The sequence below is a fragment of the Athene cunicularia genome, assembly GCF_003259725.1.
Source record: "Athene cunicularia isolate RWA chromosome 2 unlocalized genomic scaffold, athCun1 chr2_part1, whole genome shotgun sequence".
NCBI lineage: Eukaryota > Metazoa > Chordata > Aves > Strigiformes > Strigidae > Athene > Athene cunicularia.
Window position 1 is genome coordinate 40,072,444 of NW_020799095.1, and position 27,435 is coordinate 40,099,878.

Genomic DNA, 27,435 nt, shown 5'->3' on the forward strand with positions numbered 1-27,435 from the left:
CCAAACTACAGCCTGGGATGAGCTGAGATGGGCTCCAGCAGCAGAAAGACCAGCTACCCAATGCTTGCTGGCAGAGAATAGCAAAACACTTGCCTCATCAGGGAAACCTGCACTTCACAAACAAATATGGAGACTTCAGATCAGCTCTCACAGTTGTTTTTATTCTTACTACATCCTACAACTGGTGCTTATTAATTACACACATTAATACAAATGCCTTGAAATAAAGGTTCTTTTGCCAAGTCTCTATCTAACGTGCATTTCTGTAAAAGAAGTTGTGCCCTCACTTTCTGTTGTAGTCCCACCACGCCGTCATGTATGCATTTCATTTTAAAGACTGGCAAATAAAGCAATCATTTTGTTTTCTTTACTCTCCCTTAGTAAATAGCTTGCACTCATGCTTATCTTCTCAGACACAGTTTTGGCACTTTCTTTGTGACTAGCTGTTGCTTGAGGTGAAGAACAACCTGGCTGCCTCTCAAAGCAGCATCATTTACTCTTTCCCAGAAAGGTTCTGCTGTTCCTTTATCTAATAGCTCTACCTAAGGCTCTGCTAAAATTATCATTGAACAGGAATGAAAAGGAGGTGCATCTGACACAGTTACAACATTAAAAAAGCTAAAATCACAGCTTAAAAGTTCTTTTCCCAAAATTAATCAACAGCATTTCATAAAAGCTACCATTACCTTGCCTGTGTTGTAATGTAGGATGAGGGACATTTTTCAGAGAATTATATATTGGAACAACTGAAAAAATTATTTATAGTGTAGAAGAGTCATGGAATAAAATGAACGGAATAAGGGAATGCAATGAAATCAACATCCAGGCAAAGATTCAAGTTCCTCAGTTTTACACTGGGTTATGAATCCTTAAAGGTGGCTTAGCTTATATTCAGAGCCAGCTTTATAATCAACAGAAATATTGAAGCCATTAAATGGAGATGATTGGTTAGGCACAATAGAGATCTAGACAGGGGGTTAATTTGCTTCTGAAGCATGACAGAATTGTGTCATTATTCCTAGTTTACAGCACTTTTAAAGAGAGACAGTTTATGATATCCAGGTCACTGGATTTGGTTTGAGCTTGTCTCCAGCTTGTAGATAATCATGAGGGGACCTGTTAAAAAGAGGTATTTGGTTAACCACATCCTCACTAGCCCCGTTAAAGCAAATCCTTCACTGCTCTTCCAACCAGCAGCCAGACTATCCTTTCTTACTTCTTGTCAGCTAGCAATAAAACGCCAGATGGTGTCCTTCCAAAAATAAATTCATTATAGTTTCATTCTGGGTTTTCTTAAAGAATTTAGGGACAGAACTTCAGCTAATGCAAATCAACACAGTGCCACTGAAGTCAATGCAGCTATGACATTTTATACCATCTGAGTATTATGAACTAATATTTTTAACTTTTTGGAAGAAATACCATATCCTTTCTCCCCACATTTAACATATTTCATTGCACGTTTTATGCTACCCACCTTACCCAGAATCCATGGCTGGTGCTCCTTGCTATAAAGCAGACCATGTTGTGTATTGGATTAGACTAATTCACTGTTAAGGCTCCTGTAACCATTATCATTTAATGTCTTTGAGACATTTCATCTGAGACTCTAGGACACCCATTAGCTTCCACTGGTGACATACAGGACTATTCACACAAGAATATTTTAAGAGCCACTGGCATCTGAATAATGCCGTGATGCTTATGGTTCTGTGTGTGTTTAGTTTTCCCTAATTTTAGCCATTGAATGAGGACAGGTTTTCAATTGTACCCTTAACCTAGACAGATAAATAGTTCTAATAGTAAAGCACCTTAAAAGAAGCCTTGAGCATTCTTCAGATAAATCAATTAAGAATCCTTTCAGAATTGTTATTATGCCCTAGCAATTAGTCATTGTTTAGTCAAGCTGTGCATACTTATCTCTTTTATATATCACTCCTTCCAGCCTCACAATAACTTTTGTTCTTTTTCTCCCAGCTCTATTCAGCTTATCTGTGTCTTCCCAGCAACACTGTGCCCAGAAGAGAGCATGAGTTTGCTTTCAGATGGACAGGTACGAAGTTACAAACACTGACAGAGCTGCAAAAAAAGAGAGTGTCTGCCACCCTATTCCAAAACTGAATATTAAAATAGCTAAACACACTTTAGTGGTAGTCAGTACCAGCTGTACAATATGTAGGTAATAATAACCCAAGAGGGAAAAGGTTATCATCAAATCTGCCTTTAACATTTATCATGTGTCCTCACAAGAACACTTTTATCCAGTTTCTCATACCACAGATAAAATTGTTCTACCAACTGCTGCTCCCCCATGTGCCTTGCCTTCCAGTGTTGGGGAGCATCAATGTGAAAGAGGCTTTTTAGAACTCTTTTTTAGTATTCCCAAAATTAACTAGCTTGTTTTCTGCAAACAGATGGGGGATGACCTGGGATTTGGAATTCAGCTGCTTCTCAGGCAAAAAATTCTTTTAAAAAATCTCCCAAGAAGAGATGTAGGAAGGAACAGGTGCTTTCAGGAAAACAGTAGCATTTATTTATCAAAAATGCAAGAAGATCATCAATTTTATTCCTCCCACTTGGTGATAGAGCTAAAAAAACAGAGAGTGATGTTGGGTGCCACAATGACACCCAAGATGACACATTTGTGAGGTTCGTCCAGGCTTTTTAGGAATCAAACCCACCTAGCCAAGCATGTTATACTGTGCTTAATCAACTCATCTTTTTGCACACCTTATCAAAATGTGTACAGCTCTGTTTTGCTCTGATGTGTCAGATGGTTTCGTCCCTGTCCCCTGCATGGCCACCTGTCCTTGTGAAGCTCACACTTATGAGCAGTCTCCTAGTAGATGCCCACAAGCTCCATCTTATAGTTGTAGGATCCTCAGGCCCTGGTGGAGGTGACACTGGAAGGGGCAGAACCTGTATGTTAGTATTGTGTGTCATCATGTAATGGAGAGACTCTGCCAAAATATAGTTTTCCACCTTATTTAATTTCTCTCACCACCATTAACATACTGCAACCCTAGGTGCTATTTATTGGCTCATTTTTAAGGTTTGCTTTATAGTATAAATTTTTATCCCTGTCCTGGTCCCCTATGATCTAAATACTGCTAAATACTGCTTGTCTTTTTTCATCTGAACACCCCAAAAGTTAAGCTAAATAACAGCAACAACGGTGCCTTTGTATTTTAAATGTCTGCTTACTCTGCTGTCTAGGACAAAATTTGATAGAAGATGTATGTCTGTGTTAAGCACAGATTTACTGAGCTTTTGGTCACCTGGTAAAGAACAGTCCTTCTCCCCATGTTAGGTTTGCCCCATTGATCTACCAATTTTCATTTATTCTACAACCCTGTTTCACCATTTGGTAGTGCAAAGAGGGCTTCTTGCATCGAGCATTACGATAAGGAGACCTCAGATATTAATACATAAATAACAGTAAAGCACCTTCCTTAAAAATGTCACATCATTATTTTGGTAATAATTGTCAGAAAAATGCATCTTTTCTTGCAATGGTTGTTAATTCTTCCTGGATATCTATATCTTCTGAGGAAAGGCCTTTTTAATTTTTTTTTTGTTTTGTTTTTTGTTTTAATTTTAATTTTAACTTTGTTTTTCTGAGAAGGGCTAATTCCAAGGAGACCGTTACAGGGTGTATAGGTTCCATTGTATTTTTTATGTACAGAGTACATTACAGATCAAAATCAAGCAAAAATGCTTTGTTTTAAGTTTCATTTTACAGTCAGGATGGTAAATACATCTGTTTGTGTCATCAGCCTAGAATATATCATTTTATGGTTCTCAGAGGTTATTTATAATTGAATTATAGGATGTTTCATGATTATTTGGAATGGTATTTACAAAGCAATACTAAGATCAGCAGTTCACTTGCGAACAAGAATGTGAAGAAAACACCCTATAATTCATTTTTAAGTACCCTCTAGAAATCATATAATTATACTCTATGACAGTGTTGAAAAAGGAAGAAATATAAATTTTTAAATTATTTGTATTAGGGTATTTTATCAAGCTTATATACATACAAGCTGGCACACAGTAACAAAGAGTAGGCAGGTTACAATAAAAACAACACCAATTTTTCGGTTTTAGATTTGATCTTGAGTCAGTGATGGTTTCATACACCAGAGTGCTTCCCTGATGTATATTATAGAGGGATTTTTGAGCAAGAAACGAAAAGGTAGCTTTCTCCACCAGTATTTCCAGCCAGAAATGGAGGTGTGAAACATCGTGTGAGCTCTCATATGATTTACAACAGAGTGGCAGAGCCATCCGGGGTCACCCTGGAGACCTCTGACTTGTCTGAGAAAGATGGTTTCTCTTCCTCGGGGAAGAGAAACAGCACTATCCCCACACCCCATGCCAAACTCACAGCACCTCAGCTGCAAACAGCCATCTCACCCTTCCTTCCACACGGAGCAGGGACTGGTGAATGCACATCAGAAGCATCCAGAAACTCCTTCCTAGGACTGGCACCAGGGAGAAGGCTGTATAAAACTGCCCAGCCCCCACTCACTGCCCAAGGTTTAAAATGGTGCTATAGTCTGAGATTTAAAGGAGTTTGTAAATTCAACAACATTAAATTTCAGACTCTGTTGTTTCCCACACACACTGTGAAGAGACTTCAGAGCTAGAAAAAACAGTCAGCATTTTCTTTCACAAGCCACTGCACAAAATAAATATGTAGCAGAAAAATGGGTATAGATGTCTCTCTTACATGCCTTAATAGGACTATACACCAAGAGAGAAGCTTGTACATTCCGATCTGGTAACAAAAATGCAATCCTGTTCCTAAACAATATAAATAGCCAGAACCACAACTGATGGCGTTTTTTTTTCTTTCATTTTACTTCCTTGTATGTTATTTGTTTTTGCCTTGTTCTTTGTCTGTTTGGACAATAAATAGTCTGGAGCAGGAACAATATATTGTTGTATGTTTGTAAAATGCACAGCAGAAAAGGGCCCTTATCTTGACTAAATCCCCATAAGTAGCAGATTGAACTTAATAAATAATAACAAATTAATTCAATGTAGAGAAATTATTTTTATTTACCCCAAAAGAAAGTTTGACCCATTCAAGCTGAAGTTACTAGCAATGTTTATTTGGAAATTCAGTGTTTTGCAATGGGAAACAAGACTAGTGAGCTCACAGAGAAAGACAATAAGGAAACAAATAATGAAAAAAAAAAAAAACAAAAAAAACAAAACAGAAAAGGAGAAAGAATGTCCCATGAATTGTCCCATATACGAGAGGAAATACTGGAAATCTGAAGTCTTGGCTTTGGAGAAATGCTGACATGTTATTTTGTATTTCTAGTCTGGGACTATTATTAAAGACAATTAATTCACTAGTTGCGTGCAAATCACCCATCCGTGGATTGAGATCATGAATTATCAAAGAAAATTTTCATCTAAAAGAGCTTGAAGGATTAGCTGTCCACCATGAATGATAAATGCTAGAGACCTGATTCGTCCAGCTTTACTTCAGACAGTTTGAATTTCCCTGTTTATAGGAATTGTTGTTGATACCAGGAGGGATTCACTGTTCTCTGAGAAATTCTACCATCTTGCACATACACCTTAGTAAACCCAGATATGTGGCAGTGGTGACAGCCAAACAAAATAGTAATTTATTGGTTACAAAGAAGACCCACTTTTATCTGAAGAAAGAGTGAGTGGAAGGCATCCAGAGCTGCTTGGGAGTGGCAGAACAGCAAGCCTGATTGATAACATTTTTAATATCAGATTTTGTCATTGCAGCTTTATGCCTTTTTTCTTTTGATTATTTGGTGAGAAATTTGATGCATGCAGCAAAAATATATTTCTAGGAGGAGGGAAGGCAGGTCAGTTTACTCGGGAAGTAGAAGGCAAGGGCTCAGTCCTTCATTGGGCAGTAGTTCTTGGGAAGAAGACTGTGAAAGTTAAATGAGAATACTTTGGAATCAGGAGGCATTTGCAATGAACTGCCAACCCGCAGATAGCAAGGAAAGTATTTCATATGATCCACGCACACAGGAGTGGCACATCACCTGCCTCATATTACATTACCTGACATGGGGCATGCTCCTGTCACATAACCTGAAATGTGGGCTTTAGGGGAAACACTCTCTAGGTCCCATACCTCACTGTTTAATAACTGGCAGCTTTAATGGTCTAAGAGATGTATTTCCCTAGGAAAAAGATGTTCTCTTCCTGCACATTAACTAACACTGAAACCAAACTAACCTAAAAATGTTGGGTAAATGTAATTAATACAAGTTAACTGGCCAAAATCAACACTGAATACCCTTAGAGTTTGTATTTTAACCTTCTAAAGTGTGTGGAGGCTATATAAAAAAATGGTAGAACATTTCTAAATAGTCTGGAAAATATTGTTTTCATTTTGATGGGAAACATTTTCAAGCTTTGACTTTCTCCTCTGAAAAATAAACAAGAAATCAAAGAAAGTAGGGGCTTTATTCTCCCTCTTCTTTCCAATAAGAAAGCTTTTGGTTATTTCTGATTTCACTGGCAAATTTCAAAAGCAAAAGATCATAATATTTTAGTAAGGTCAACAAAATGTTCACTTTCTTCAACACAGAAAAACATATTGTTAGATAAAATAGCAGCTTGCACAGAGCTTTAAAGATGTTTCTTATTGCCTGGGCTCTTGATTCATAGGACATAAGGGACTATTCTTGGTGAAATGTAAGGTATATGGGCAAGTTAACCCTGCAGCAAAATCTATTTATTCAAAATGTTTCTGATTATTTCCTTTGCAACTTGTTAACTGTGGTTTGCTCATGGTCCAGATGTGCCATGGGGAAGACTGGGGCTGCCCTGCTGTGTGACCTGATCCATCCCTTGTCACAAATCTGAACACAGCGTTGCATGGGGGAATAATACCAGTGTGATAACTTTTATGCCAGAAATATAACTTTATGGCAGAAAAAGGCATGGAAGCATGGAAGCTATGTGGGTGACAGTGGCCTGTCTGGACAGTTAGGGTAAGAGCCAGCTGCGTGACACCCATGTTTAGTACATAAGACTTGACAAATTTGCCAAGACAGCCCACAGACACCCAAGAACAGGTTAAATTGCCCCTTGAAAGACCTACCTTTATAGTAAATCTTTCCAGGAGCCTCAAGGTGATTCATTGTCTTCTGCATTCAGAGGCAAGTGTATTTCTAGCTCTCTTGCACAAAACTGTACCCATAGCACCTTGAATCCAGGCTCTTTGAATTTGAAAATTGGAGTCTGAGAAAATGAATCAGGAAGAGGGAATAATTAGAGTTGAGATGTCATACTAAATCACAGACCCTGGTTAGTCAAGCAGCTTGCTTCTGACAGCACCAGTTGGATGCAATGAATAGTGGACAGTGGTACAGTTTAATATTTTAACACCTGCTTTATTTTGCATGCAGACCAGCTACACATTCACATTTACATAAGTCTGCAGTTTTAGGCAGCTTTTTCAGGGGGATAACAGCCTACTGTCTCTTAGCTCGCAAATGGCCACTTTAAACCTCTGCAAAGCCAAAGGTAAGTTAGAGATAGGGCTGGCAGAGGAATGAAAACCTGCACAAACCTCTTGCATTTTGCAAAAACTACTTATGTTTCTATATTTAGTTTGGCTTTGAGGCTTTTTTGAGGTGAGGGCACTGTTGTAGCTGGTCTACTTTGTACAAATAATCAGAAATGAGGATATGGAGGAAAAGGTATCCTTTAGTTTGAGTCAAGCCTGTACCCTGGTGTTTAGTGCTGTCACCTGAATAAGTGATAGGTTTAATGCTTCTTAGTTGCTGGGGACCATGATAGAAAATTTTGTGGTGTACTTCAGATCCATATGTGTGTGCAAGTACATATAATTCAGAAAGGACGTATATAATGTGCATGGGCATGCAGCAGCTTAAAAGAACAATATTGTACAAAACAAGAACACAGATTATTCATTAACGAGATATTGAAACAGAATGAGAATATTTTGGTTTTACACATCTGGAAAAGATAAAACAGCCATTTACTTGTAAAAAGATTGTGTGATTTTTCCTTGTATGCCCCTTATTGACTTAATACCTCATTGCCTGTCCCTTTAAATATGGGTTCAGCCCCACTGATGGATGGCTACTGAACAGAGTTAGTGAACTCCCTACTCAGGTGTACTCTTCCTGCTCCTGTGTCCTGTTCTGCTCGGCCTGATTTCAACATGTCTGTGATTCATGTAAGAGCAAAATAATACAGATATTTTGCCAATGGATATAAAGAGGTGTTGGCAACAGACCCCACCATCCCCAAGGAAAGAACCATCCTGACATGAGGTATGGAAGAAACACCTGAGGCTTAAGGAGCCGCTCTGCACCATAAATGCTACATATAATCGATGGATTTCTGTTCCTACTGCTGGGAAAAATTTGTTTTTCATAAATTAGAAATATATAAAATTTTAAAGAAATAAAGAATTTTGAATTACAACTGGTCTTTAACTCTTCTAGCAAGCAAACAAGAGGAGTTTAGGTTTTATGATTATTCCAATGTATCCTTTGCTAAAGCTTCAAAATGGGATGCAGTCTGAGCCTCAATTTCACCCAAGAATGTGCAGTTAACATACTTCATCAGCAAAACAATTGAGCTTTAAATTATTAATTATTTTTAGTTACTCTCAATGTGTCAAATAATCTAATAAGTTTTGAACATTAACATTTTCAGTGCTGGATATTATCTTACTGAATATAGTAGAATCGTTATTGGCTATAATGTAGTAATTGATCCAACTGACTCTGCAGTGTTCCTTGCTTCTATAAAAAAAAATAAATAATTTCATTCAAGCACAAGAATGCATAGAGAAAATGTCAAGACTATGATTAAAGCCCAAAACAGAAATGCAATTTGAAAATCTGTGTTATCCTACAAGGGCAGATTTCGATCTCAGTTATATTGAGAAGTTGCCATTGAAATCAATGTACCAGACCAGTAGGTAGGGGTTAGAGGACATTTCTCACTGGGCTGTGTAAACAATCTCTATTTAAAATGAACTGAACTCAGCCCCAGAGGGTTTTGGATCAGGAAGACATTCTTAGATCCCATGTGGGCAGAGTGACACCACATACTGTACTGACATAGCGGTACCTTTCCTACCCTGAAACAAGCCTTACCCTAAACCTCACTGACCATGTTCATCTTTCTCTACTCCTTCTGCAGAGGTGTGCAAGCAAGAGTGATGGCTTGGTGTCAAGGGCCTCCCCATTTGTTTCCAGAGCTTTTCCCCTCCCAATGATGGATAAACGTGCAGCTCTTGAGTTTCACCAGATCAGAAGACAATAGAGACTGTAAGAAGAATTATGAGGTTAAATGCTATTCAGTAGGCCTAAATATAGTCTCTTTTAAAAATAATTTTAGTTTCTTTCCACCATCCCTGACATTTAGAAGTACAAGAATATCAATGATGCATTATGATACCAAAATTATAATTAAATAATTTAATTCATCTTTTGTCTTCATCATCCAGTGCAGAATGTCCTCACAAAGGACTTAGCAGTTAATTTAGAAATCAGGTGTAATTGGCTGTTGATGCAGATACGTTTTATTTACCTGAGTGTGGTGACTAAGAGCCCTAACCATCAGACAGGATTACTGTGAGCTACAAAAGAATTTTTCAGTTTTTCCTAATTTTTTTTTTTTTTTTGTGAAAGAAAAAATATCTCTCTAATAAATGTAAACCTTATTTTCAGACACCTTGCAAATAGCCTGAAGTCCAGACAACCTACATGAGAATCTGCTTACAGACCTCTAGAAAATTAGTAAACAAAAGCAAATAGAAAAAGTAAAAAAAAAAAAAAAAAAAAAAAAAAAAAAAAAAAAAAAAAAAAAAAGAAAAACCCTCTGGGGTTTCCTGGGAGACAGAATTTCTGTTTCATGAGAAATATTGACATAATGAATGTGCATCCTGAAATTGTAATGGAAAGTGTTAACAGTACCTGTACAGCGATACTAAAAAAGATACTGATAAACAGGAAATATAATAATTCTATAGTGGTGATTTACCATGGTGCTTATCTTAATAGCATTATAATATATGAGATATGACATACATATGACAAATTAATCATTTAATAACAATATTACAGTGTTTCTATTTTGAAATAATGTTGTTTGCAATAGCATTGCTAAAATACTTCTTCAGTGTTCACAATTTTCTAGCAATAACCTGTCAAAACCACAGTCTTCCACAATGCCTTGCTTCAATCCGGCTCAGGACTTTTGACAGAAACCTGAAATTTCACAGGATATCATGGTGATCCACAGAGTGTTTTTACACTCCTCTTTTACAGGCAATAGACAGACCTGTACACTGATGAAGTAATTGAACTGCTCTTCTCTGAAGTTTTGGTTGTGCAGCCTGATTCTTGCACAGCTTCCAGACCTGCACGATTCTATATAGGCAGGATGAGTGCAAGTTTTTGCAGTATTAATCACTCAAAATCAACGAACACTCTAGCACCATTCTTCAGCGTCACTGAAACACTTCACTGGCACTGGACTGGCACTGGACTGGTGATAACAACACCTCCAACTTGTATTTAAAAGGCAGAGCACTATCATCTGTCACCTGCATGTCTAGGAACCAAACAAGAGCTGCTTCTCTCCTTGATGCCAGCTAAAGACATATGCATTCATTAAGTAACAGTAGTTTTGCAATCAGTACTTTTTAACCAATAGCTTTGACTTTCTTTTTTTTCCCAATCCATGGAATTCATTTTCCCATTGCTTAATTTACTAGATCTTGTTAGTTTGCAATTTACGTGCTTGTCCTGACAATTACTAGCCTGGCACAAACGTTTCAGCAAAAGTGGTCATTTTTAATCCTTCTATTTAAATAAACATTGGCAAGGCTGGCCTCTGAGCCAAGCAATGGTGGCTGGTTAACCTTCTGCATTACGTGTGGAGCTAGCACAGCATGCTCATCCTCTAGGCGCTAAGCTCCAGCGTCCTTTCTTGTCTTTTGTAACCTCATAGTCTGTTGTGTTAATATGCAGACCATTACTACTTTGCTGATGAGACAGACTGCCAAGGATCAATATGTCTCTGCATTTGTCAGACCCGTATACCCCAGAGTTGTTCTCAGCTCTGCTGCCAGTGTTCGTGTCCCACTGCGTAATCGCAGGGAATTGTCGATTTCTTATATACAGCATGTCCGTACACCAGGCTTGGTGGGGCGCTTTGCAGAACAAGTAGGAAAGATCCAAATGTCGTATTTGTTTGGCTCCCACTGCTTGAGTAATAGTAGGTGCAGCCAGAATACCAGAGGACAGCTTGCTTACGGGGTCACTGCTGCTCAACAGCTAAACATTGATGTTGTCAGGCAGACTTGGGAAAGATGCCCAAATACTATCAACTAGAGGACATTGCATTTTAATGAAAGACAAAAAAAGAATCAAGATTAAAAAAAGAAGAAAGGTAAACTCCCCGGTCAAACATAATAAACAAAAGAAGATATCTAATGGCACTTTTTTTTCTTTCCCTTTGCTGATCACTTCTTCCATGCCTTTGTCTTGATGCAATAGCTTTAGGGAAAACATGACTAGGATTTATGGGAACCGAATACAGTAACATCATCTACCACAAAAACTCTTAATTATAGATCAAGTCTTTAAGAGACAAAAGCCTATTTCACTACAAAACCCAATATGTTTTTTTTTTTTTTTTTTTTTTTTTTTTTTTACAAGATGCCTTTTCCTAATCACAGTTTTCCTGGATTTTTTTAGAAATAGATGTTTCTCTGCAGATGTTACAAATGCCATTTTTCTTATGCTTTTTTAAATTGGATTGTCATGTTAAAAAAAGATGCAATAGAAATCAGTAATGAAAGTTCATAATATAATAATATAATTGAGTTCCTCAACAGCCAAGTACTTGTACACGGTATTCATATTGTATGTTCTAATGGACAGACAAATATCTTTGTAGTATCTGTTCTAATAGAGATACATGTTTGTATCTAAGTAATTTAGACATGATGTCCAGAGGTTTTCCGTATGTATTGACTGAATTTTTTCATAGAATAAAACATGAATTTACCTTTGTATTACCTTATGTTTTCTTTCTGTCCTGTATGTCTGAAGATAACGTGAAGAGATTTTGGGAGAGTATGAAATGTATTTCATGCAGTCCCCAGGGGTACTAATAGACTCTGGCACATCAGACAGATTCAGGGCTCCAGATCAGGTGTCTCAGGTGTTTTGTAACCAATAAGGTTGCATGAACACATTATGCAATCTCATTATTTTAAATGTGTGAACACAAGTCTGAGTCATGCCACGCAGAAATGGCAATTGTTACATATTTTAGTTTTCACCACGTGTTTGTAGCAAAGCCTCAGGGCTGAGGGAATCACACACTTTGGGGTTTTCTCTGCTGATGGAGAACTACTTTCCTTTCCCACTTTTCCAGTAAGAAATGTTCTGGTAAAATGTAGGGGGCAGAGTAATGTTGCTGAGAAAAAGTAAGTGTGGGAGAAGACAAAGAAGTGACTAGGTCTTCATATGTATTTTTTTTATTTGGTTCACTCTTTAAAATAAATTGCAGAGCCCTGAGGATGTTTAATCGGGAAGTGAAAAGGAACCTCTACTGATTTTTGTTTTGCAAGGCATGGTGAATTTTAAGTACGTCTTGAACACACATCCTCACAACCTTGCTCAGCTTGTCTTCCTGACAGCTTGCATGGAGCCTGCTGAACAAATCAAACCTGTGCCTTTTGTTCCCTCAAACAGGTAGGGTGTTCCGAAACTAGGAGTGCCCCAGCTATCAGGTTGTCCATCCAGCTCTGTATCCTGTCTCTAACTATGAACATTATGGAAGAGTCTAAGAAGTAGTGTGTGTTAAATAGGCCTTGTCATGTCTGTCTTCCTAGATTTTGATGCATTCATAATATAAAGAGTTAATATAGACAGGCTGAAAGAGAGAAATCACAGGCAGATGTACATGAGTGAAGGCAGGCAAAGATGGCCTGACTCTGCTCAGGGTAACACAATCGCCCCAAGTGCAGAGCAGAAATACCCCACCCATCTACTAGGGGAAGGACTTCAGAAATGCACGAAGCAATTGCATTCTTGCTGCTTTGCCCAGGAGCTGATAAACCACAGCCGCAAGACGTCCAGCTCCATGCTGGTAGTGCTGCATGGAGCCCAGCAGTCTGGGAAGCCATGAATTGCTTGCCTGGGGTGCTTTGCTTTGGAGCTACCCTCCTGTCTTCTGAAGAGACTCCCAGAAGAACTGATGAATCAGGACATGTTTTGACGGTCACCTACCTTAGATTCAATGACAGTTTAATTAATATAAGCTTCTCAGAAACATTTATTTCAATGGAAAAGTCTCAGATGTTATTTCACAAAAGCAATGAGGATTGAGAAAAATCTGATCCCTTTTAAAATTCTTGAGGATCTAAGCACTTAATACCTATAAAAGGTCATTTCTTGTCTTAACATTTGTTTTCTCCTCTGATTTAATAATCAATTTAGTGCATATGTCCATAAACAGATCTCTTTTTCGTCCTACCCTGTCTGCCCCCAGAATGAGATTATGCCTGTTAGTATCAATCAGCAATAGAGCTACCCAGATTTTCACTGCACTGATTCATTGTCTCCACTATAAATTAAGTTTTTCCATTGTTTGCAGAAATTCTTGAAATAATGGCTTCATTTTCCTTGTTAATTATTCTTTTATTAACGATCTTTCAGATAGTTTTTCAAAAAGTCTATGAATCGCTCAGTGAAAGTAATGGGCAGCTACTCACAGGAGTAATCCTATTACAATCAGCTGCACTGGTTGTCATTTGGAGTAAGGTGCTAGAGCTCTTACTCTTACAGATTTACCACTCTTCATAATTAGTTGCAGTGATTAAAATGCATTTTAGATTACACTGCAGTTTCCCTTCCTTAAAAGTTGTTTCACTAAGGACAAATTCAGATTCTGAAGGTGAACAATTTCCTTCCAGTATAAAACAATAGCAGCAAGGAGGAATGCCACAGATAAGGCTTATAAAAGAAATCAGAACTAGAGATGCTTGGGCAAAAAGTGTTGCTGGGGGTGGAGGGGCTGTCTTAGATGACAGAGACCAATCATGCAGGAGCTTAGCATACTAAATGAAACTGAAAACTGTGAAACATTGACAGCAGCACATGGAAATAATGAATCAATCTGTTGCATCTGTATCTAATTAAGAATCATGATAATATAGTTTTTTTCTCTAGTGATCAGGATTAGTGGATACCCCACAGAAAATAGGCTAATAAATAGATTCAAGTGCCAAGACATGATACATCTTTATCTGGGACTGTGGTTCTCAAGCACTTTTCTTCAATAACCCCAAATTCAAGCAGATTCTTTCTCCTGTGAGAATCTGACATAGGCAGGATTCCTTTGTAAGGGTTTTCAAGGCACTGAAAAAAAAAAAAAAAAAAAAAAAAAAAGGCAAGAAAAAAAAAAAGCTGAACGCTTGGATGCTGCAAATAGTTTCTGGCAAGGGCTGACATTCTACTTCTATCTCTGCTACAATTAAAAAAGTATTTTCTGTATATTTTTCCTTTATTTCCCCCCTTTCTTCTGCCTTTCCTCTTTTTCCTACTCAAAATATTGTTAAGCTGCTCAAAGCTTCATTTGCTTTAAGCCTCTTTGGGGATCTGTTATTTTACCCAAAGGTACAAATAACCCCACAGGAGTCAGTATTACTAACTGGCACCCTACAGCCAGATTATATATACCTTGAAAGTGGAAAGGATTGTGTATTGTTTTTCCTTCTGACTGTCTGCAGAATATATTTTATTTAATCTTTTTATTTTATTGGGTTTCTTTGGTTATTTTGTTTTGTTGGTTTGTTTTTTGGGTTTTTTTCTCATTCAGAGGGGGATGGAGTAAAGGCTTCTTAGTTGGGGAAAAGGCTCTGCCATCCCCTTGTTTTTCCAGCCTGTTAGGGTACTTTTTCAAGTGTGATAGTTTAAATCCCAAGGGAAGAAATCTAGGATCATTGTTGAGATAAAGAGAGGAATACTACAGAGTCAAATCTCAAAGCTGTCCCTCATGTTTTAGTGAAGCTTGAGGTAAAATGTTCAGTCCCTCTATGAGGCCAGTTCTGCTCCCTGTGCTGGAGACAGCTCTGGATGGAGACCACTGCAAGGAAGGGGTGCTGGGAGCTGTGCTAAACACTAAACTGAGCACTCTTTGTTGTAGGCATTTGTGGGATGCCTCTGCTGTGTCACCACCGTGTGCAGTAAAAAGCATTGTTCCTCTAATGTTCATCTCTCTTGGAACTGCAAGTGAATGTAGAGCCCAATTAGTGCAGCAGCTTAAAACAATAAACCCTCCAGAATGTCTGGTGGGGGAAGCATGCTTTTATCTATTTGGTAAATAATTTATTAATCACACTGATGTATCCTCCTTGACAGCAACAGAGCCAGATAAGTGATGGTTCAAAATCAATTTGTCATGGTCCAATGTGCACTCAGTGACCTACTTGGTCTGTTATATAGGTCAAACTTGTACATGATGCTCTGATAGCAGAGGCACTTCTTAAAAAAGCAAGGGCAGCGACAACAAAACTCATGGCACAATGCAGGCTGGGGGACCTTGTGCTGGCTGGCACTCAGCCACACAGCTCAAAAACTCAGCTTACAGAGAGGGGTGAGAACAAACAGGAGCAGTATAGGTGATGTTTTAGGCTCTCCGTGAAATTGCCTCAAAAATGCCCTGCACTGGCAGTGCAGCAGGAGGTAGATCCATAATTTCTGACCTATTTCTATGACCTTGTTATTATCACACTGCCCTTTGCTATTGATAACATCCCTAGCACCCCCCTACCATTTCCTTACTTGCCCTGCTTCAATCTCTACTTTTTCTACTCTCCTCTACTCAAAGTATCTTTTTCTTCAGATGAGGTGGAAATCCATTCCCTCTTCCTCTTTGTACCCCTGCTGTGAAGTCCATATGAGTCTCATAGTTTGAAGTCTTCTCCTTCTGAGCAGGCTAGACAGGTTAAGAAACTGCATTATTTTAAAGTGCAGTGAGAGAAAAAAAAAACCAAACCTGTGACAGAGCTTTTGAGTGGTCAGTTTGCTGGTGCTTCTTTTGTGGCTTGACAGAAGCCTAGGCTGTCATTTGTTGACTGAGTTTATTGCACCAGCTTTCTATTCCATTAATGCATTCTTCAGGGGTTTCTGCCAGTGAGGCCTGAAGAACTAAGCAGTGTATGAGATGATATGTTGAATGGGCAGTGCTGAGACTCCCAAGAGTTTCAAGCAGTCTTGTGATGGTCTGCATGCTGTGTCTCATTCATATGCCATCAGAAAGAATTTTCTCCTGAAATGGTATTGGTATTGGTAACCACTGTTTTAGGGAGGTGACATGGGCCTTATTCCTCTGAGTATTTTCACCAAACCAGTTTTCTGCTCCTGGAGGGGTTGGGCTACCAACTGGACTTGTGAGCTTTCCTTCCCTCTTCCCATTGTGTATACTATGATGATGGTTTGTTTTGTTTTGTTTGGGTTTTTTTGTTTGGTTTTTTTTTTTTTTTTTTGTGGATTATGATCTTTTTACATAACACCTTAAATTTTGTATAGATTGTTGAGAAGACCTTTGTGGCCAGTGGTATGTAGTGGTGTAAGTAGAGTGGAGATTTTGCTAATGCTGGACGTTAAACATGTATTCAGTGGTGCCCATAATTGGAGGATATTGTACGGAATAACCTGGATAAGCCATTGCAGTCCTACATTTTAGTGTATTCCCTCTGATTTGCTTCAGATTATGAGAGGAAAAGAGATTTTCTCTTCAATGACAGGTACACATCTTTTTAAAGAATTTTCTCCTCATCCCTGCTTGGCACCACACCACTGCAGTGTCCAGCATTAGGCTTCAGTCCTCCTCCATGTTCTGCATGGTTAGAACAATACACAAGGGTGTGTGACAACTGCACACTACAGGGATGGATGCACATGTACAGATCCACCACTAAAGGAAGAGTATAGCAGAAATAAGGCCAAAAATTTTGGAGGATTTTTTACCTGGAACCTGGATTTTTTTCAGCTGTGACTAGGAGGAACTAATGCTTTCTACAATAATGATGATGAATAAATTCCAGTCTTTTAATCCTTCCTTGTATTAAACGTTATCACCGTGCTTGGGGCACTGGTTCTTCTTTTGTCCAAAAATCTGTTTCCTCCATGACTGACAATTAGAAAAGCAGATAGGCTGCTAGAGGGGATGCCACCACCACAGCCAGGAACTGAAGGGACTGGAAATAAATCCACCAACGGAAATTTTTGAATAAATATTGTGTGCCATTAAGGATTTTACAGACCTGACAAACACAGGACAGATTCCTCCTGGTTTTCTTGCCATCTCTCTAGACAAACAGTAAGTTCCAAAAACCAAGAAGGACTTCTGGAATCACAGCATAAGGTTCTTCTTTGGTGTTGGCAAAACAATAAAATCCCACTCACCCCACCAACAGTCTCTGATAGCACCATCTCCTCCCATGGATTTCCTGAAGGGTACCTGCAGCCCAGGGTTTTCCTAAAACCAACATCCATGTAAACAGACAACCTCCCATCAGGCTATTTTCAGTGCTTCAGAATTGTTTGTGTTTTGTCAGCCTTTAATAATTTAATTGAAGAGTGATACAAGATGCAGGCCCAGCATGACAAAAAAATATATTTGTGGTATATTTTAATAAGATGACTCTTAACATTTTCCAGGAGGTGTCAGCACTTCTTTAAACCAGGTCAGGGGTTGAAACAAATGGCTTCTTCTGCTGAGAATTCAAAAGATATTCTTTAAAGTCTGTAAACTGCCAGTGAGCTTCAATAGAACAAGTGTTCTCAAGGTGTATTTATGTTGCCTCTATAGCACTCCAAAGGATTTCTGCCAGAACACCCCATTACAATGAGTAATGCTTCCTTTAAAAGCAAATGAAGAAGACTTAGATCTTGGTTAATTAAATAATCTTCTCTTTTTTTAATTATTTACAATAGGAGACCAACACCAACCTCCTGGTTTCCTACCCTAAACCTCAGGATATTACTGTGTTTTCCTTGATAAAAACTGAAGGGTCAAAACATTTGTGTTATCTATCTGTCAGGTAATGAAAGGGCAAAGAATGTGTAATTAAGAACAGATTAAGACTTTCACAAGATTCATTTAAAAAAAAAAAAACAACTTGGCACAACACATTGTCACTGGTGAAACAGCACCAGGTGAGCTCTTATCTCCCCATTTTTATTTATTGTCCACAGAGGCTGGCATTTCTTCATGTGGAACTCTGTTTATGGAAGATTTATTCGTGGTGTGTAAGTAGCACACTGACATCATGAATGTCCATCTATCAAAAATGCTGAAGCATCCCCTATGACGGAAGAAGGATGTTTTTCCTGAATGTAGAGCAGAGAAGGAGAATGTAAACACTCTGAAGAGAGCAAGCAGCAAATATTATAGTCTCAAAATCAGTTTACGTGAGGCAGGGAAGTGTGACAGGAGGACAAAAGTGCAGAGCAGGGACAACTTCTAAGAGTGTACTGAAGTACCAGTCTCCTTGATGTCCAGACTCCACAGACAGGAATGAACATTTCTGTGTCAGTCCTAAAGAATTACCAGTTTTCTTCTTCAACTAGTGCTTGGGTATATTTTTTTGTTATTTTGTTTTGGAGTGCAAGACCTGTATGAAAGAATGAAAAAAAAACAAAAAACCAAAAACCAAAAACAAACAAAAAACCCAAAGATACTTTTTTTCACTTTCTATTCACTGTAATGTCTTTTTCCTGTCTTTACTCTGGATTGGAAATTCTTAAGGTATGGAATATTGACTTTGTTGCATTTTCATTTATTGTTTATTACTATAAGCCTAAGACCTCAGGTTCTACCTCAGGAATCTGTCTTGCTTCCATTGCAGAAAAAACACAAGGGGATAAGGAAACAAATAAACAAACAAATAAATAAATAAATGCACAAATCAGCTTAGCTCATCTTTATGCAATGAGGTGCTTATTATTTTTTCTAAAGAAGAATTTTATATCTGGCAACTTACACCCCCCCATTATATCAGGCTTATATAAGACTTTGTCCTAAACTCTGGCACCTAGGTCTCAAATGACCCAGGGTGCAGATGTACAAAAATATAGGGAAAGAAGAGATCTTTTGGGTCCCAAAAAAAGATCAGTAGTCAGAAAACTGCAACAGATCAGAAAGAATCTCCATGAAAACTTATACTCTCCAAAGCACTCACTGAACGATTCCATTTGCAAATGGCAACTGAAATGTAACTTTATCCTGATATACTGAGATGAAAATCACCGTTTGCCTCTTTTGACTTCAGCTGGAGATGAAGATGCTTAACATTTCAGAAAATCAGGTGAGTGTGTCACAAGCCGGACATCCAGCGTTACTGACTCTTGCTCAAAGTGTGATTTTATTTTCTGTTTCTCCACTTGCCCCTCTTTAAAATGGAATGAATGCTATTCACCTATCATGTAAATGTTCAGAAGCCTAATTAGTTAATGTGTGTAAATTGCTTTTGAGATGAACAGTGCTAAGTATTATTATTACTATATTAAAACATGGCCAGCAGCCAACCTCTCCCTGTAGCTGCAGGGTAATGACAAAGCTGATCAACTGCGGGATTTTATTGCTAGTGATCTGAAACAACAAATAATCTCTGTGCAGCTATCCAGGAACAAGTACAAACAAACAATGTAAATTCAGTCTGAATGTTAGTAAACAGAGAGGCAGCTGATGGTTTGTTTAATGCAATTTTTGATATACCAAAATGTTACTTGGTTTAAACAGTGTGAATTTTTTTTCCAAGAAAAGGGGGTAAATTTACAGCCAGGTATTTATGCATTCCTTATCCCTTAGTCAACTTTACTAGTGTTTTCATCTGTCACTATGTGGGAATTTGTGTGCAATTTACTGTGCAGAGCAAAAAGTTACTTTTGTGTACCATTTTAGAAGATCAAATTTCATTCTCTAAACAGTTAAAGAAGGCTGAAGAAAAAGGCAGACCTCTCAGGACATCAGTCAAGATGAGAGGACAGGAGAGAAGGTTGTTTAAAGGGGACACTGTTGTGACCCTACCTTCCTTATTCTAACTTCGGATTCCCAGGCGATATAGAAAAAGTTTGCTGAAACCAGCAGGCATAACATTCTCAATGTTAATCAAACAGGTCTGAACTAAGGATCTATTTAAAGGAACACTTTTTTCAGTCGTCCTATGTTTTTGATCTGCCAACAGACTACAGTCCAAATCCGGTATGTTCAACACTCTGGTATAAGCCAGCAGGAAATAATATGGTGTGATTTATTCCCATTCATCCAGTCTATCTTATAAGTAAGTGGTAGCTCCAGAATCTGTTATACTATTTGTTCCACCACACAGGAACATGGGTCTTTCACTAAAATGTTGTTTCTGGTGGATTTCATGCATCCATGAAGATTATGACTTGACTTACTTTGGAATTTACTCCTCATGGACAAGGTGTTGTTTCATCTGCTTTACGCAAAGAAAACAAGACAGAAATACGATGGTAAGCAGGACACACAAGAATTTTTTTTTTTTTTTTTTTTAAGTTATACCAAATTACACTGGGGAAAATAACTGCAGGAAATGCAGAATGGGATTGGTTATGATCTGGAAACAAAGTGGATAGTTCTGTGAAATGTAAGAAGTTACAAGTCAAGCAACATTTCCGGCCTTGTACCATATACACTTGGCTGCAGACAACTGATTTCTGGAGAGTTATCCAGAATGTGAAAGTAAGGAAAGCTCTTTAGAACCCTTTGAATGATCAGTAAGAATAAAAGGTTTTGGGTTTTTTTCTTCATGAAATTATCCACTGTCAGATTCTAGTTCAGATACAAACTACTCTCCATCTATGTTCAATAATAAAACACAAAGTTCTAGTCAATAGAAAATATTATAGCAGGACTTTAAACTCAAGTATTTGGCCTTTCATTTTCTTTTTTTTTTCCTTCATGCTTGCCTTCCTTTTCCATTCTTTTTGGGATTTTTTTAGTGACAAAATGTATCAAAATTACAAGAATAATTTAGGGATTCTGATGCTCACTGTCTAAAATTAAACTCTATCCTTGGCAAAGCTTTCAGACATCGTGATTTTTGCTTGTCTGAAAGAAAACTGCCAAATTAATCTTGGTTCCTTTAACCCCGGGGTCACCTCAAGCGGCAATTTGAAGTGCAAAGAATAAATTGATCATCTAATAGAAATCTTTCTGAGATTATGAAAAACATGGCATCAGTAACATATTTCTACCAAAATAAAATACTGAAATGGTTTTAACCTTCAACATCCTATATAGTCATAAAACTGTTTAGGTTGACTGGACAATCACTGCTGTAAACACTTTAGTTTTCATCAAGTCTTTCTATACATGATCAGACTTCATCTGCTAGACCCACTGACCACATCGGAACCACAGCAGGCTGCAGTTCACAGCTGGGCCCTGATCTCACTATGCATAGGGTGATTTGAGCATCCTACCTCTTTTTTCACAGGAGCTAAAGAGGAAATACGTATATGTATATGTATATGTATATGTATATGTATATGTATATGTATATGTATATGTATATGTATATGTATATGTATATGTATTCTTACAGGCATGCATGAACAACGTTCAGTCACATGGACTCTTAGCTCTGGTGAGAGACAGAAACAAAACTCCTGAATGCTTCTGAGATCTTTTCTATACATCGTTTTGATCAGTTATTTTTGAGAGCAGTAGTACTGTATTTGTGTGCAAAATATTGCTTTACTTGTATAGTTACTGTCATTAAAGTATTGCTTCAGTGTTGTAGTAATATTCCACCTAATATTCAATACAATTCAAGTCTTTGAACTAAATAAATATCATTCCTTGGTGTCAGATGTTCTATGCTGGAACCTAAAAAAATCATCAGGTGACAAAATTTTGTCTCAATCTTTAGACCTGTGAGAATAGTCTACAACAGAGTTGGCAAATTAAATATTTCTTCTAGATTTTTGCAGAGTAGATTTCTATCCACCAAAATTTGATGCCTGACTTGAGCAAAACCCCACAAATACCCGACTCCCAGGGAAACTGCAATGTAACAGAGCAACCCAGATGCTGTCCTAAATCAAGGGAGACAGAAGTGCTTCTGAAGATCTGAAGGATGAAATCTAGTTTTCTTGTTTTAAATCCCTCCTCACACCATTGACCAAAATAGTAGTGATCTTCCTATAAAGAGAAACTATAAGATATGCTAATTATTTCTATTTACACTTTTCTTTCTGGTACTTGCTTTTCCACAATGACTGAGTGGTTTTGCACACTCACCCATGACCTGGAGGACACAGGTGTTAGACACTGAGAGGAATTAAATCTACATAACCTTCGAAAGGGCTCACACAAGTGAGCTATGGGGTGTCCTTAGGGAGAATGTCTCCAGCCATATGATTAAAGCTGGGCCACTCTTCTGGTGAATGTACAAGTACAATGTGCCCAAAAAGACTACAGGCAAAGGGAAGCCTGATCCTTGCCTATGGCTTTCAGTTACAAAGGCTTGTACAAAGCCTTGTACAAAGGCTTTGGTCCCTATCTCTAGGACTGCTTTTGTTTCTTCTTGGAGACAATATAATGTAAAATTCATAAATATTCCAATAAAGACCATCATTTCAGACGAGCATCCCAGCACCTAAATTATAATCACCTCTCTTCTTTCCCTCTTTCCGATGGATCAAGTACTCTTGCACATCTGTTTGCACAATAGATTAGCTTCAGGTATAAAGGCAAAGATCAGTTTAATCAGGATGTCTCCTAAGAATATGGGGTCAGTCCCATAAAAACTGAATAACGAAATGTATAATTTCCTGAGTTAATGTTTTGGCTGTGGGATTATTATAAAAAAACCTGAGTAATACCATTATTACTCTGATGGTGTTAAAATAAAATAACCGTAATTGTAATGACATCTAAGTTTTTGTATTTCTCTGAGTTATTTTTGAGGAATCAAGTGTTTCTCAACTTAATCCTGAACACAGGAGGGATCTATTTGAGGGATAAAAATATCTTCCCCTAGAATATACATAGCTGAATAAAATTAAGTATTCAGAGAATTCTTCTGACACCTAATGAAATTAGATACCCTACTGGGGTAGGCATTTCAGGCCTGAAAAACAGGCAAACTAAATCACTCTCTGGAATTTCCATTGTTTTTAGGTGCCAGAAAAAATAAAAATTTTAAATGGGATTACAGCAGTCCTGAACTTTCAGTAGATACTATGGACCAGATTCACTAGAGACATGCTTTCATTAAAAATTTATTTAAAGTGAATTTATGATTTTTTTTTTCCACACTGGAGTAGTCCAAAGGACCATAAGGAGTTGGTGAACATGGTCTTGACTTTTTAAACAACTAAATATTCCTGGTATGTCTACAACTTCACCACCTGGTTCACAAAACCGCAATGAGGCTAACAAGGAACGTAAGAGAAAAAAGATAGAATTGGCTAACGTAGTGCAGTTGTGTACACTTTAAAAAGGGCAAAAAGTAACAAAGTAAGAAAAAAAGAAAGCACAGCAATACAAGATATTAAAAATTAGTACAAATATTAAAGTTGACCTTTGGCTAAACTAAGCTTTAACATGGAGTAGTATATCTAAAGAGAAATGTAGACAGTGATTCATAAATTGTGGGAGACCACTGTCTCAGCAGGTTCCTTTTATCCTAATTAGTCACTATCTAAAGAGGGGACATAATTCCTGAGTTGGGCCATTGAAATTATCCCTATAAACACTGAAGAATTCTTAATTGATCAGGAAGATCTTTTTCTAAACCATAATGATGAAATCATTTGCTTGAATAAGATTTAGCCACATGGTGCCAGTTTCCATTATAATCTGAAGAAACTAGACATTCAAATTAGAACATACCTGTGGTGATTCCAGGACAAAACAGAATGAAACCAGCCTCTGGGTATTTCCATAATGGAAATAACATTTATATATCTTTCATTATGCCAACCACGTATATCATTATAATGTACATTTTTTCTAAATCTCTTATTTTATTTTTAGTTTAATGATCAGAAAATTTTGTTGTTTAAAGGTCATAAAATTTATACTGGTACCTCCAAATTTTCCATGATACATTATGAAACAGAAATATGCTATCTGAAATTTGAAAGCTATTATAATGCATCACTCTCCTTGTTTTTACTGTAGGCTTATCAAAGAAATCATGGATTATCAATCTGCAGTAGTATTATTCATGGAAATGAAAGAAAATTGATGGTCCCATATCTGTATATGTTTGCTCAGGTTTCGAGCTGGCCAGGATAAATAATAGCTGGGAGCATAGCAGGCTACCATTCTTTCTAGGTTATATAGAGGAAGTAGTTTTTCTATTGTTTTGGTCTGGGAACAAATGAAACAGCTTGATGTAGATAACACTAAAAAATCGAGTATTTTGGATATATAATTAAAATCAGCCATAGAACTAACTGAGTCAAAAGGGAATGGTCATTTATAAAATTGAAACAGTTAATAATAAGAGGAAAAAAAGGATTAGCCAGGAAAACATGAAACCAGGAAAGTTCTTGCACATTTTTGTCTTTTTCAAGGATTAAACGCTTTGAGTAAATTAGTCAACAAACTCAGCTGCTCTGAAAACTTCCCAGGGCGCACCTTGATGCATAAATCACAGGAGTGTGTCTTCATGCTCATTCAGGGAATACCTTTCCACTTTGCAGTTCCTCCAGGCACCCAGCTCAAGAGAGGACATTGCTTTTCAGGGCAGGGTGCTTGCTCCAGGACTGCCCACCCACTGGGCAGCCAGGAACCTTTGCCTCCCCAAAGGGGAGAGCAAGACTGTCAGTGTACAACAGATGAGGTTTTACTGCTCCACAGTGAAAAAGAGAAATCAACGTCATCATACAGAGTCTCTTGGGAAAGTGTAATTTTAAGGTTGTCCTGTTTTCCTCCCACAATCCTTGCAAAAAAATGAAAAACTGGTGGCCTTATGCAGTTTGTCAATATTTTATGCTGTAAATCCAGGATCTCTGGAAATCATCTGGTCCAACACCCTTCTCAGAGTAAACAGCAGAAGATACCCTGAGTTTCACTTACAGTTTGATTTTCAGGAAATCAGTTTTATTATGCCTCTAAAATTTCAAAAACTCCCAAACATCCTTTAAAATGAAGACTATTCATCTGTCATAAGTAATGCTAACAGACCAAAACCCGTTAAGAACATGTATGAGCATACACCTCTACAAGACTTCCCAGAAACTTCCTCTACTTATGAAACTAAACACAAAACTTCTTTTTTCATGATCAGATGCATGACTTCTTGTAAACGTTAATCTGAAAAATACTGTTATACTGTATGAATTGAATATTTTTAGAAAACTTTAGATGGTTAATAACTTTTATTTCTAATATTAATAAATAATAACTCATTTTAAAGCTCACTCCTACTATCTTTTATTATTATTTTAATCTTAATGTCTTAATTATATCCGTTTTTATCTCTGTATTTGACAATCTTTATCTGACACAATACCAAAACTTGCCAATTTGTAAGCAGGTTCATATTACTGATGGTTGGGGGTTTTTTTGGGTACACAGATATTCATCTAAGGTTCTGTCCATAAATTAGATTCTTTCCTAACTACTGTTTCAAGAGAGCAATTAGACAGGTTTTTTTCACAGAAATCAGAAATAACCATTATTTCTGCTTTCTAGATTTTTTGAGGGTCCCTGCTGTTTCTGTTCCAGTTTTGTGATATACAGTTATCATTAACATCGCTTCTTCTGAACAAAGTGAGAGGTAGTATGTGCCCAGATGTTCTCCACAGCTGCAACTTTGCTGGCTGAGAAGGGGACTGTCCCCCCAGATGCTTGTCATTATTCCTACTATTATTTATTAACACCTCAAACCTGCCATTTGTCCTTGCTGCTCCTCCTAATCCCTTTCAGCAAATACAAGCCACATTTACTTAAACAGCTTAAATAGCTCTTTACAAACCTGGTTCATTTCAAAAGATCTGGGTTAGTAAAACAGGTTGGGGGATTACTCATACAAACATCTCCTCTGCCTGTTCTGATGGAGACAGTTTCTGCTGGGGAGCATGTGCAAAGCAGTGAAGGGATGGCAAAGTCTTCAGCAGAGACAGTAAAAAAAGCTTGGGCAAGCAGAATAGACAGGTAGCTGCAAACCTTAAAGAGTATCACAAAATCACCCTTGCAGGTCTGATGGGAGAAATCACCATTAGCCATGGACAAATATAGATGTGCTTCTACTCTTTTCCATGTCCATCATTAGGATAGGAGAAATTTCATATCAAAGGTTTGCTTTCAAAGTGATATAGTCTGGATTAATTCAGTTCTTATCCTTTTGCTCAGTTTTTCACTTATGACTCCAGGTTTCTCTTGTTATCTCCCTGGATTTTATATCTTTATCCATTTACAGTATTTAAAGGGAGAGACGTTCTATGATGTGTTATGATATTTATCTTCCTTTGTGCAGACAGCGATAATTCATGACTGGCACAGCCAGAAGTGACTTATTAGGGCTTTCTTCACTAGTGAAGAAAAAGGTTGTAAAATAACTCAGTACATCTTGTGCTTTATGATTATAGCTATATTGTATAATACACTTCCTCCCCTGATCTCCCCCCGCCCTTGCAGTTTACCAAGTATATATCTTTAGTCTACCTGGACCTTTCAAGCAATATCTGTTGCCATAAACTTGATGCAGTCAAATTCCAACTCTGGTTTCAAAAGTCACTTTATAATATTCTTTAAAATACGTGACTAGACTGGGAGATCTTCAGAGTCACTAGTGCCTTCCTTATTCCAAAAAGCACAAATGCAATACCATGCATATTGCTTATTTTGCTGCTTTCCCTGGACACTTTGTCTCTCTCTCTCTCTCTTTTTTTTTTTTTTTTTTTTTTTTTTTTTTTTTTTTTTCTTTCCCTCAGAAAAGTCACTAAGGAAAAACAAAAAATCAGTCTGTGGGCCAAGACAATAAACTGAGGGGCACCTGCAGACGTGCACATTGAACACAAATTTTATAGTGCAGGTAGGACACAGTTGTGTTAAGTACAGCTGAGTTACTGCCTGTGTATATATCATCTATGAAACTCATGCTCAGTAAGTGAGTCTGGCATGTCCCAGCTGCATTAGACACACTCTTATATGCATATTGTAAGGAAAAATTAACTGGGGATGCTGGGGAACCTCTTCACTGACCAGCTTTGAAAACTTGTGGCACCAAAATGCACTCAGAGCCATTACCAGCTTGCAGTGGAGAGGAGGGCTCCCCAACACTGCTGCTGTGATGGACCCCATGACCACACTGCCAGGCTCAGCACGTGTCCCAGGCCACCACACCAAGGTATGGCATTTCATATACAG